This window comes from Chiloscyllium punctatum, unplaced genomic scaffold, assembly GCF_047496795.1.
Source record: "Chiloscyllium punctatum isolate Juve2018m unplaced genomic scaffold, sChiPun1.3 scaffold_187, whole genome shotgun sequence".
In the NCBI taxonomy this organism is placed as follows: domain Eukaryota; kingdom Metazoa; phylum Chordata; class Chondrichthyes; order Orectolobiformes; family Hemiscylliidae; genus Chiloscyllium; species Chiloscyllium punctatum.
The window spans coordinates 138,587-152,203 of NW_027309921.1; the positions used below are offsets into that span (position 1 = coordinate 138,587).

Genomic DNA, 13,617 nt, shown 5'->3' on the forward strand with positions numbered 1-13,617 from the left:
CAATTAAGGTCTTTAACACCCAGTTATCAATCTGATGTTAATGTTTCAGCTGGTTACATTGACATTGATTAGGTACTCATTCAGAGAGATCAACTGACAATTATAAACTATTTGCAGGATTATTGAATTGAAAGAAAGATTCAGACGTGCAAACATTTTTTGGAAGGAATTGCTATTTCATTCAAATGTGTAGGCTTTTCAAGAATTCTATATCGCCTTTCACTGGTTTTCTTGAAGAGAAATCAAATTTATAATTCATGTGAATGCAAATGTGTTCGTATTTTGAAATTTGCATCAGATTTAAGAAGAAAAAGAGGAAGAATTAACATGAAAACTTCAGTGAATAGAAAGCACAGTAAATTAAATTGACAGAGGCAACTTTTAGTATTATCTCTGAATATTCAGTCAAATATTTCTAATGTCAAAAGAGAGTGGTGCCGGAAAAGCACAGCAGGTCAGGCAGCATTCGAGGAGAAGCAGAATCAACGTTTTGGGAATGAGCCCTTCATCAGGAATCTTTTCTGATGATGGCCTAATGCCCAACAGGTTGATACACCTGCTCTTTGGATGTGCCTGCCCTTTTCCAATGCTACAGCTTTCCTCACTTTCTCCAACTATGTTAAATGAACACGAACTGAAAATGTTCGTGTCAGCAGTTGAACAAGACCAAATTAACACATTTTTTGCAATATTTATAGTGAAAACCTGTTTGAGAACATGCAACAAATCAGATCAAACAACACCTCTTGCCGTTAGAACCCTTGGCCATTCATAATAAAGTATAACCATGCTTTGAACAACCAGTATGGTGTATAACTACTGAACTGAAATACCAGAGGACAACAATTGCATTTATTGGAGGGAATGATAACCAGATCCTTTATGTGATAATGGTGATTGATCTCAGAAACAATAACATTTTACTGTGATTATTCCACTGAACAGTACTTAGATGGTCATGAAGAGCTTTGTGCGGCTTTATGTGCAGTGTTTTCTGTGAACGTTGATTTCAGTAACATTGAGATATTTTACAAGATTGACAATTGACAGTTAAAGATAAGTTTTAAATGCAACATTTTAAAAAATTGTCAGTTTTGTTTAGCAAAACACAATTCTAAGTTTATGGAATCCCTACTGTGTGGAAACAGGCCATTTGGCCCAACAAATCTACACTGACGTTCCAAAGAATAATCCACTCAGCACCATTCTGCTCTCCGATTACTGGACATTTACCCCTGACTAATGCACATAACCTACACATCCCTGAACAGAACATGCAGCTTAGCATGGTCAATGTACCTAACCTGCATATCTTTGGATTGTGGGAGTTAACCAGAACATGCAAACTCCACAAAAACATGTGGCCGAGGATGGAATCAAACCCAAGTGCATAACACTGTAAGACACGAGTGCTAACCACTGATCCTCTGTTCTCAATGCCTAACCCCATGCAAGAAGTGAGATAAGTGAGAGACGTGCAAAGTCAAATTTCAAACGAACACTCTCTGATGTTGCCAAAGCGTATCAATCTTACATTCAATATGTATAGGTGAATCGAAAACAAAAAATAGAAATCCCTGACAAATCATGAATGAACAATAATTAGAAAATTAATATGATCAAAGGGAACAACAATATTCAGGTGAATTGCATTGTTTAAATACAAATTTGGGAATGAGCTAACTAATGAATAACGGGAAGTGACATTTGTTTATTTCACTGATGACGAAATTGACTTGCTTTTCATCTTTGTAACACTGCAGAATAACAATTTATGTGCCTGAAATGTTTGAATTAAGCTCTTCCCAATAAAAGAAATCAGTACAATCACATTGACTTCTTCATCTTTAAGACTGCAACAATATCAAATACTTTCCAGGAATTTAGAACTAGCAGAATTAGTTAATTTGGTTTCTTGGGAACTCAAAGAGAATAAACAGCAGATTCTGTGAATTAGTCATTCAATGTGATTATTCAGCTGAAGACAACATCCCATCTTTGCAAAAATGCTCAACTTTGAAAAATTCAAAATCCATTGTCATTGTTTAATGAAACAATACAGAAATGTTAATTCTTTTTCATTTGACTTAACAAAACGCAGGAATTATACATGATTTTGTGTCATGAAAAATACTTCAATCTTATGATGATTAGAAATACAGTAAATGTTCGCATCAAAGTGAAATATATTTAAATGAATTCAATTATGTTTCTTTCGGTAAAATAAGAATTAATATTAACAATGATTGAGAGATTGCACACTATATTAGTTATTCATGTAAAGAGCCATAATTCCACGTTTACAGCACGTACTGGATTGAATAATTATTAGGTATGAGCAACAACTGAATTATAAAATTCGATCAATGAATTTAGAAATAATGAGAAATCTCGTTTTGCTATGTGACTGAGGAATATGTGCAAACAAACAGGAATTATTGCAATGAAAAGTAATTGCAGGTCTGTGAATTTAAATTCTGTGATTACGGAGATCATTCAAATAAGCAAACATCAGACATTCACAATTAATGTTGGATGGGAAGTCCTTAGATCCACTGTGGGAAACTTGACCTGAAAATAAAGTTTCATATTGCAACGTTGGTACTCAGAAACAATTGGTTAAATTAAAATGTGAATCTCACTTTACTTGTTCAAAAGACTTTCTTAAATAATTGCACGATTATTACCATGACAATGACTTGATAATGTTGCTATATGAGCAATTAAAATGATTCAATATTTCAAAATATTTGCTGTTATGTTGATTGGATATTTATTAAAATTGGTAAATTGTGGAATAAAATATAGTAACTAGCTTTATGAATTGAAGAAAAAATGAGCCATTCAGTGATTATAGAAATTTTTTTCTTTCTTTACTAAAAAATGAAGGTAACACAAGAAATATAAATTTCTATCAAATGGTTTCATCATAGAGACATGTTATTTTAATTTAGATGATAAATATTATGGTCAGAATTCAGACATTTTTGCCAGAATTTGGAAGAAAGTTAATAGATAATGAAAGTGAGCATGAAAGTGAACAAATGATACAGTCAATGACATTTGGTACATAAAGGAATTATAATAATTGTTCATTATTGTACAGTGATGAATAATGTTGGAATAGAAAAGACAAAGAATTAACATGTTCAAAACAGTTCTTTTCTTACAATTAAATGAAACCAATAATCATTTTGCAAAGCACGTGATTTGGAAAAAAAAACCCAGTCATTTACTGTGTTATATAAACTGAAAACTACTTCCATTTTGCAAAAATGGAAACTTTCCCAAATTCAAAACTTAGGTTTGCTGAATTATACAACAAAAATGGTTGTAATTTGAAATATCTCTTGCACACAAATTTAAAATAAGTAATCTTAAAGATTTTTAGAATGACAAAACGTTTGTTGTTTGCATGATTGTATTACAGTCAATATCCGTGATAAAGTAGAAGCATTGTTTTAAACAACATAAATCATCTTTAACTACTGAACTGAAATAGAAGATATCAGTTCCACTTGTTGCATGGAATAGTAAACAAATGCTTACTGTTGTCATTGGTTTCAGGAGCAATAAGGTACTTACTCAGGTTATTCTACTGAACAATAATCAGATGGTGATGGAAGTCTTTGTGTTGCTTTATGTGTATTGTTCAGTGTGAACATTGGGTTCGATAAAATTGAGGTATTTGCATGAATTAGGAACAGAGTGATAATTGAGTGCGAATGATCTGATTTAAAATCAGACAGTTTTTGATATTTACGAGGATTGCTGAATGAAACGTTCTTAAACCATCATGCAATCAATGGCATAAGTGAGAGATATGCAAATTGAACTTTCAAGTGAACACACCCTGATATTTTCACACCATTTCAATGTCACATTCAATATAAATAGATGACTGGAAAGCTAAAAACAAATCTCACACAATTCATAAATTGACCAGTAATTAAAAATTGATAAATAATAGCAAGTGACATTTGTTTATTTTACTGAAGAAGTAATTGATCTTTTCTCATATTTATAGCACTGGAACATAAAATTCTGTGTTGTTTTAACTAAGATCTACAGAACAAGAGAAAATTAATGACTATCATGACTTTGTATATTTCAGCTTTATGACTGCAACATTCTCAAATATTTTCTGAGGAATATTGATTGAGTGGAATTAGATACATTTTGCTATGAGTAACTAGAAGAAAGTATATAGCAGATACTGTGATTATTGGAATGGACGATGAGACCTCCAAATAATCTACTGATATTGTGATTGGATATACAGTAAGTGTCAGAATCAAAGTAAATTATAATCAAATCAATTCAAAAATGTTTCCAAGTTTAAAATAAATACAATATTCACAATGATTGAGAGATTGTACATTGTAATGTCCTTGCAGTATTTATTGTACAGAAGCATAATTCCACATTTGTAGCCCTTACTGGATTGCACAATTATTAGATATAAGATATATTAGCAACAAACGGATTTTAAAAATATATATTCGTGAATTTGAGAATAATGAGATATCTCATCTTGATATTAGACTGAGTAATATGTAGAAATGAAGAGTAATATCGCAGGGAAAAGGAATTGGAGTTCTCTGAATTTCAAAGGCTGAGATAATTGTTATATTTCACCTGAGCAAAAATCAGACATTTACAAAGAATTTTGCACGGGATATTATTGGTCGTTTGGTATGTGCATGGGCCTGAACAAATAGGTATTAATATAGTAGCATTGACAATAAGAAAGAATGAATGAAATGTTCAAAAAAACACTGCATTTTTACAAAGTCTATGTTAAATTGCTGTGCAATTATTGTAATTGATTATTGCTTTTAGAATCCTGACAGATAAATTGACTTAATATTTTGAAAACACTTTGCTCTGATGTTGATTGGATATTCATTAAGATTAAGAAACTGAAAATTAAAGCATAAAACTTAGCTGTATGATGTGAAAAAAATCATTCAGCAGCAATTGAAAAAAAATGATTTTGTTTAAAAATGCAGGCAATGCAAGATTTATATGGTTCCAATAGTTTTATTGAAGAGTCATGTCAATTTTGTTGATGTAATTTTTACCACAATAAATGTTTCGAGATTTATTTTAGAATTAGGAGGAAAAGAATTAGGCCATGAAAGTGACTATTATTGTGAACAAAATACAGGGTCACTGACATTTGATACGGAAAGGAATTCTCATAATTGTGTGATTATTGTTCACTGACATCTAATATGGGAGGAAAAGGAGAATTGTCAACATTTCCAAGCAATTTTGTTTCTTATAATGAAATGAAAATAAATATAATTTTGTAGGGCAATTTGTTTGAAAAAAGGAAACAGTGATTTCATATGACATTTGAGCTGAAGACTCGTTCCCGTTTCCCCCATTGTAGTCTTCACAATAATTTAAAACTTAGTGTTGGTTGAACAAAAGAACAAATGGATATAATCGAAATGTTTTCTTGTACACCAAAAAAAGTAAATGTAAAGCAATTTTATCATGAAAATTATATCGCTCTGAATGTAATCATTTCACACACAATAAATGTATGTGTTGAATTGAAATGTCATCATAGCTGTAGAATTGTTTTCACTGGCAGGGAATGAGGACTCAGGAGGCAATCTGAGCTCAGGCATGTGGAAGATGTTTACTCATGTTTACTCATGCAGCAATCAGTTAATGAAGGGATCATCCCCCGAGATCAATCTCGGAAGGGAGATCCATAACACACTGTAACATGTACAGTAAAAAGCAGCATTTTTATGGACTTTCTGCATCACAATGGCCACATGCAATGTGATTACAGCCCTTCCCTCCTCATCCAGCCACCCAATTGAAACACATAATCGCAGATGGGCATTCTAATGGACATCCCCAGATTCCTATTGGGATCATTCCATGCATCTTATTGACTTAGATTCCAAAGTTATTCCTGAACTCCCTCAGGCCTCTCAGGATATCTTATCAGTTGGGACATTTTGAGTTCTGCTATTCATTATATTTTATTTTATCAAAGCCAATTACTCCTCATATTGTTCACTGTCTTAATTATATAGTACAAAGAAATAGAAAAGACAGTTAATTTTAGCTTACTTGCTATAAGATTAGTAATATGACTTAGTTATAAAGTTTGTTATATTGTGTAAAATTATACAGCTACTCTTTCTGTCAGGACTTTATAATTAATGAGCAGTCAACATCATACCGTGAAGTTAATTCCTAAAACTAGCTAACTTCAAATCTCTGGCTAAATGCTTTTCTATAATGTTTTTAGGAGGCATTGGTTACATATATCAAACTTATGTTGCAAATTTCCCCTATTATACTCAAGAATCTGTAATTAGAACCTTTGTTTAATATTCTGAGTAACTGTAAAATAATAACTATATCTGACAAATGAACTTTTCTGTTGTCATGATAGCTGCTTAGTGAGTTAACTGGGCTGCACCCTGCAGCTGCTGTTTATTCATTTACTGGGACAATTATCCTTTCATTTATGAGGATCAGGATTGGTCATTTGTCTGTATGTCGGCATGCTGTTATCAAGAAATTTCTGGAATGCTGTAGTCCTGGCGTTGGAGTAGGTCCATTGGTAGTGTGCTTTCTTTTAATTTAAGGCTGAAACAGAATGTTAGTGTCGTTTATCACCCCCTGACACCTTGTATTTTAGTTCTAAGGTAGGCTGCGTGTTTTTGATTGTCAGGCATTTTGTATGAGCCAATATGGACCATTCTATTGCAGGTGGGGGTAGGCCATGCCCAGAACAGCAAATCAGCTAAGATTCAAGTATTGAAATAAAAATCACCATTCGCTACCATTGGTTTCTGTACAATGCAATACGTTTACGTTACTGAGCCTTAATTTCACACTTAAAGCTGGATATACTGGATTTGATCAATTCTTAAATATTAGATATAAGCAACAATTAATCTTAAAAACATTTCATAGCAAACTTAAAAATGATTAGAAATCTCAGGTGTAAAAATGAACAGCATTTATTGGAGTGTAAAATAATCAGACGTCTCTTAATATGTAAGGACGAATATTAATCCAATGATTTCTGTGAACGTTCAAATGAGAAGGGAACAGATATTATCTGTGAGTGTTGGATAGGGAATCATTAATTAGTTTGTGTTTGCGTTATCCTGGAATAAGAGAACTATTATTCTTCTTTTAATATTGACACTAAGAAATAATGGATTAAATTAAAATGTGAATTTGATGATGTTTGTTTCAAAACCTAAACTGAATTACTGTGTGATTTTTGGAATGACAATGAATTGATAATTAATTTTAGAACTTTGGCAAAGTAAATGATTCAATATTTCCAAATGGATTTGCTCTGATGTTGACTAGATATTTCTTAATCTGTCAGCTGAGAATGCAAATTCTGGCGTGATGACATGGAAAGACATTAGACATTCAGTGAACGTTGATCAGAAATGGTTTGTCATTCACAATTCTCAGATCTTCAAGACTTCTATCCTTGGTTTCTCTACTTGTCTTCTGGAGAAATATAATATATAACAAGAACAAATTCTGCATTGTATTTAATTCATGCAATTTTTCATATCATCAATATTTAGACATTTGAGTCAGAATTATAATGAAAATAAGTCAATAAGGAAGATTTATTTTCACAGAAGCATACAGTCAACAGCATTTATCAACTTATTTGTTTCAATAATGTCTCTGAATAAACGGATAAATACATTTAATGGGGATCTGTTGACAATGTAATGAACCACAATATCATTTTATCATAATTTTTGGATTGGAAATCTATCAGAAAATAAATCCTATATTCAGGACTTGCTTCATCTCGATACATGTTACACGTAGTCATAACATGTCATCATGGGTCTGGGAAAGATGTAGTGTGTAAATGATAATAAGGTGTCTCCTCCATATGTTTGGATCTGGTGAGACTGTGATGTTTGCTATGATTATTCATCCTGAGCACAATAAGGCACGTACAAAGTGTTTTTCACCGACCAGTAATTAATGGTCTTGAAGACCATTACAAGTACTTTGATTTCAATAATGTTGAGCTGATTTCCATGATCTGGGAAATGTTTCACAACATTTTACCAAAATTCTGGATTCTAAGCATTCAATGTGTTTCGTGCAAACACCCTTCACTTGTCGTCATTCTCAAGTGAGGTGTCTAATGCTCAGGCACTGGCTGGAAGTCAAGGTGCCAGGAAGTCTGCTTCAACCTCTCCAAAACACAGCTCTTGGGCTGGTTGTAACAGGATCTCCCGAACCTTTGTGAGCTCTTTGACCGGGCTTTCCACTGTTTTCTGGAGCTGGTTACTTTGTCTACTGTTTCCTTTACTTTGACCTTTTTAGCTCTGCTTTCCCCAGCTGTAGGAATATTTAGAATGTTCAATTATGGGCCACAGGTCACTTGACCTTAGCGGACAGATAAAATATGGTTCACTTATTGTTGTAATAACGAATTGAGAATGAATCTTTGCATTTTAACAAATAAAATGTTTCAATTTTATCAGTGGTTTACAATGACATTGATTAGATAGTCATTAAGAGAGATCAACTGACAATTATATTGCAGCTATTTGCAGGATTATTGAATTGAAAAAGGATACAGATGTACAGAGATTTTTTTGGAAGGCATTGCTTTTTTAATTCTAATATCTTTGTTGTTCAAGAGGTCTATGTAGCTGTTCATTGGTTCTCTTGTCCAGATGCTAGTTAATAATTCATATCGCTTTTATTGTGCCCGGAGTTTTGAGATTTGTATCAGATTAAGACGAAAATGAGGAGCTATTAAAATGAGAACTTGAGTGAATAGAAAGCACAGTAAATTTAAATTATAGAGGAAACAGAGAGTATTTGCTCCAAATAAGCAAATTTTTTTTAATGTCGAAAGTGTGGTGGTGGAAAAGCACAGCAGACCAGGCAGCATCCATGGAGCCGGAGATTCCCGATGAAGGCTTATGCCTGAAACATGGTTTCTCCTGCTCCTCAGATGCTGCCTGACATTCTGTGCTATTCCAGCACCACATTCTTGACTCTGATCTTCAGCATCTGCTTTCCTCACTTTCTCCAAATATTTGTAATGGACATGAACTGAAAATGTTAGCCTCAGTAGTTGAACAAAACCAAATTTACACTTTTTTGTGCAATATTTGGACTGAAAACTGTTTGTGATCATGCAACACATTCGGACATATGAACACCTCTTCCATTAGAATCCTTTGCCATTCATAATAAAGAATAACCACTGCTTTGAACAACCAGTATCGTGTGTAATTATTGAACTGAAATACCAGAGGACAACTTCTGCATTTATTGGAGGGAATGATAACCAGATCCTTACTGTCGCAGTGGGGATTGATCTCAGGAACAATTCTGATTATTCCACTGAACAGTAATTAGATGGTCATGAAGAACTTTGTGTGGCCTCATGTTTAGTTTTTTGTGTGAGCAATGATTTTAAAAATATTGAGATATTTTACAAGATTTAGGAACACTGATAATCAAGTGTTCAAGGTATTAACTAAAGTCAACTTTAAAAAAGTTAGAATTGCTTAGAGAAACACAATTAAACTATTGTAGAATCCCTGTTAGCACAGTGTGGTAACAGGTCATTTCGTTGAAAAAAATGACCCTCCAAAGAGTAACCCATCCAAACACTTTCCCAACCATACTCCTCTACATTTACTGCTGACTAATATACACATCCCTGAACACAATGTGCAGTTTAGCATGGCCAGCTCACCTAACCTGCACGTCTTTGGATTGTGGGAGGAAACCACAGCAAAGTCACATAGACTTGGAGAGAATGGGTAAAGTACACAAAGACAGTCACCAAGGATGGGATCAAACCGAGATCACTGGCACTGTGAGGTAGCATTGTTAATGACTGAGCCACTGTGCAACTATATGCAATAAGTAAAATCAGTGAGAGGTAAGCAAAGACAAATTTCAAATAAACACCCTCCGCTATTGTCAAAGCACATAAAATTTACATTCAATACGAATAGATGAATGGAAAACAAAAAAAACTCCAACAATTCACGAATGAAAAATAATTAGAAATTTAATTTGATCAAATGTCATTCCAATATTTAGATGAATTGCAATTTTTAATAACAAATGTAGGTAATGAGCTGACTAATGAATAATTGGAAGTGGCATATGTTTACTTTACAGACGAAGAAAGCGACTTGTTTTCTCTCCTTGTAACACGGCAGAATAACAATGTGAATGTCCGAAATGTTTGAATCAAGCTCTTTCGAACAAAAAACTAATCACTTACAATCACTGAGCCATTTCACCTTTAAGACCACAACATTCGCAAATATTTTTCAGGAATTTAGAACCAGCAGAACTAGTTAATTTCTTTTCTTGGGAACCCGAAGAAGAGAATAAACAGCAGATACTGTGAAGAAGTCATTCAATACGAACATTCAACTGAAGACAACATTCCTTCTTTCTAAAAATGTTCAACTTTCAAAAATTCAAAATTTATTGTCATTATTTAATGAAATAATAAAGAGATGCTGATGCTTTTTCATTGGATTTTGTTGCATGAAAAATGCTTAAGTCTTAAGTGTTAGCATTGAAGTGAAATATATTTACATTAATACAACTATGTTTCAACAGGTAACATAAATATTGATTGTTACAATGAATGAGAGATTGTACAGTGCAATACATATGAAGAATTAACATGATTCAATATTTCAAAAGCACTTTGCTGTGATGTCGATTGAGTATTTATTAAGATCAGTGAACTAAGGAATAAAACATAGTAGCTAGCTTTACGTATTAAAGAAAAAATGAGACATTCAGTAATTATTGAACAAAATTCTTTTCTGAACTCAAAAATATATGCAATATACAAATTGCGAATTTCTTTTCACTGGATTCCTTGTAGAGATAGTACGTTGATTAATATTATAATCAAAGTATCAGAATTAGGAAGAGAATTAATAGATCATGAAAATGAGCATGAAAATAAACAAACAATGAAGTCACTGCTGGGTGGTATATAAAGCGATTGTAATAATTGTGTCATTATTGCACAATGATGAATAATGTTGGAATTGAAACAACAAAAAAATCAACACTTCTTTTCTTACAATGCAATGAAAGCAATAATCATTTTGTAGCATGCATGATTGGAAAAAGCAGTCTTTTAATATGACATACAGTGAAGACTAACCTTTTTGCAAAACTGTAAGAAGCTCATAAATTCAAAATGTAGCGTTTGTTGAATTTGCAACAAAATGGTTATAATTTGAATTGTCTTTTGCACACACACAACAGAAGAGGAGCTTAAAGATTGTTAGAATATTTTTTAAAAATGTTTCCAGTGTTATTGTATTACAGTCACTATCCATGATAAATTAGAATTATTGGTTTAAACAACAAAAATTTTCATTAACGACGGAACTGAAATGTAAGATATCAAATGCATTTACTGCATGGACGAGTAAACAAATGCTTACTGTTGTCATTAGTCTCAGGAACAATAAGATACTCAGGTTATTCCACTGAACAGTAATTAGCTGATGATGAATATCTTTGTGTCGCTTTATGTGCACTGTTGTGTGAACATTGACTTCAAGAAAATTGAGATATTTACGTGAATTAGGAATAGATTGATATTTGGGTGTTAAGGATCTTATTTACGATTAGACTTTTTAAATAGTTGATAGAATTGCTGAGCAAAACACACTTCAGACATCATGCAATAAATGAGATAAGTGATTGTGAGAAATGAAGTTCAGTCACTTCAATAACTTCAGTCTGGAACAAGACCTGAATCAGTAGTATCGTTTATTACGCTGTTGCAAGAGGGGTGTGGTGTCCACTGTCCACAAGGCACACACACACACTGAATTTAACGAGTACACAATATTTATGTAATTCGTTATTCTTCCCTCCTCCCATTGCTCGTCCCCTGTTTACATCTATTTCTAATCTAAACCGGCTGTTTATCTCTGAACTCATCCAGCCTCGTCCCTGACAAAATGTTTATCTCTGGCCTCATAAGGCCGTTTGACCACCTCCCTCTGTGGTCTTATTGTTATTTATCCTTCTTCACTGCCATCTGTTTCCGTGCTAACCAAAGCATAATTTCTTTTTATTCTTTATTTACACCGAGCCTTATGACCTTTTGATGGTTTTTTTTTTATTCCTGCTGAAGCGGGAAACAGATGCTTGTAACTGTACAGGCATATATAGCTTATCCTACACCCCTCTCCTCACAGCACCTTAACTGTTTGTCTATAACATCTACCATTATTTGCAGACACATTTCATTCTTGTATGCACATTTTAGCTAATACAAAAGCAATAATATATTTCATTCACATAGTTTTCATTCTTGTTAATTCGGCTCTTGGCTGAAGCAATTATACATTGGTGTGAGTTTATTTACCTTGAATAAACAATTATGATTGCAGAAGTAACGCTGCTTTACATATAGCCCACAGTGATAAATATGCAAAGTCAAATTTCAAATGAATGCACTTGGATATTTTCACAGCAGTTCAATCTCACATTCAATATAAATAGATGAGTGGAAAACGAAAAACAAATTTCACACAATTTATAAACAGATCAATAATTAAAAATGGATAAATAAAAGGATTTGGCATTTGTTTATTTGACTGAACAAGAAATTTATTTTTTCTCCTCATTTTTATAGCACTGGAGCATCAAGTTCTATGTACTGTTTGAACTCAGCTCTTCAGAACAAAAGAAAATCAAATATCATTACTTTGTATATTTCATCTGTATGACTGCAACATTCTCAAATATTTTCCAACGAATATTGATTGAGTGGAATTAGATACATTCTGTTATTAGTGACCTGAAAAAATAAATAGCAAATACTGTGATTATTGGAATGAACAACAGATGGAAACATATCTAATATTAAATTGAAAGGCAACTCAATTGATTCTTAGATATTTTCTAATCAACATTCAGAGCTGCTCTGGCACAACTCTGTGCAAGGTGGGAATTGAAACTGTGCCTCCTGGTCTGGTAACAGAGACATTATCAGAGCTGCACAACATTCCTTCATAATGTTCCCAACCAGGCTGGGCAGGTCTACAATCAAATGCTCACTGTGGTTACTCAAGTGAAAAATAATCAGATGTTTATTGTGATAATTGGATTGGAATTAAATGGATGGATCCTGTGTGTAATGTACTTAAAATTAAATAGTAATTTACAATAATGATGGGAATTAACAGATGTCTTAATTAAATATGATTTTATGATAATTTGTGGAATGACAACTTGACAGATTTGTGTGATTACTGTAAATTGATCAATAAAAATGAATACAATCATTCTACATGTTCATAATAGTTTCTCATTTTATAAAATGCAACGTAAATTTTGTTTGTTCTACATGTAACTTGGAACAAAATGATGAATTGGTCAGTCAATGGGACTATTCAGCTGAAGACAACTTTCATTGTTTCTGAAAATGTATGGTTTCTAAGAAGACACCATTTCCTGTGATTGTTTAATGAAACAAGAAAGATGTCAATCCTTTTTTTGTGTACTTCAAAAAAATTCATCAGAATTTAAATAATTGTGCACAAGAAAAATATTCAACTA

At 32.8% G+C, this 13,617-nt stretch overlaps 1 long non-coding RNA gene across 1 annotated transcript in view; it reads left to right on the forward strand.

Annotated features, from left to right (window-relative positions):
* The window catches only part of LOC140471886 (uncharacterized), a 35,309-nt gene extending 24,680 nt beyond the window's left edge, over positions 1-10,629 (forward strand). The window contains exon 3 of the long non-coding RNA XR_011957239.1: positions 10,186-10,629. This is a non-coding gene — a long non-coding RNA (uncharacterized lncRNA). The remainder of the gene's footprint in view (positions 1-10,185) is intronic.
* The last annotated feature ends 2,988 nt before the right edge of the window (positions 10,630-13,617 follow it).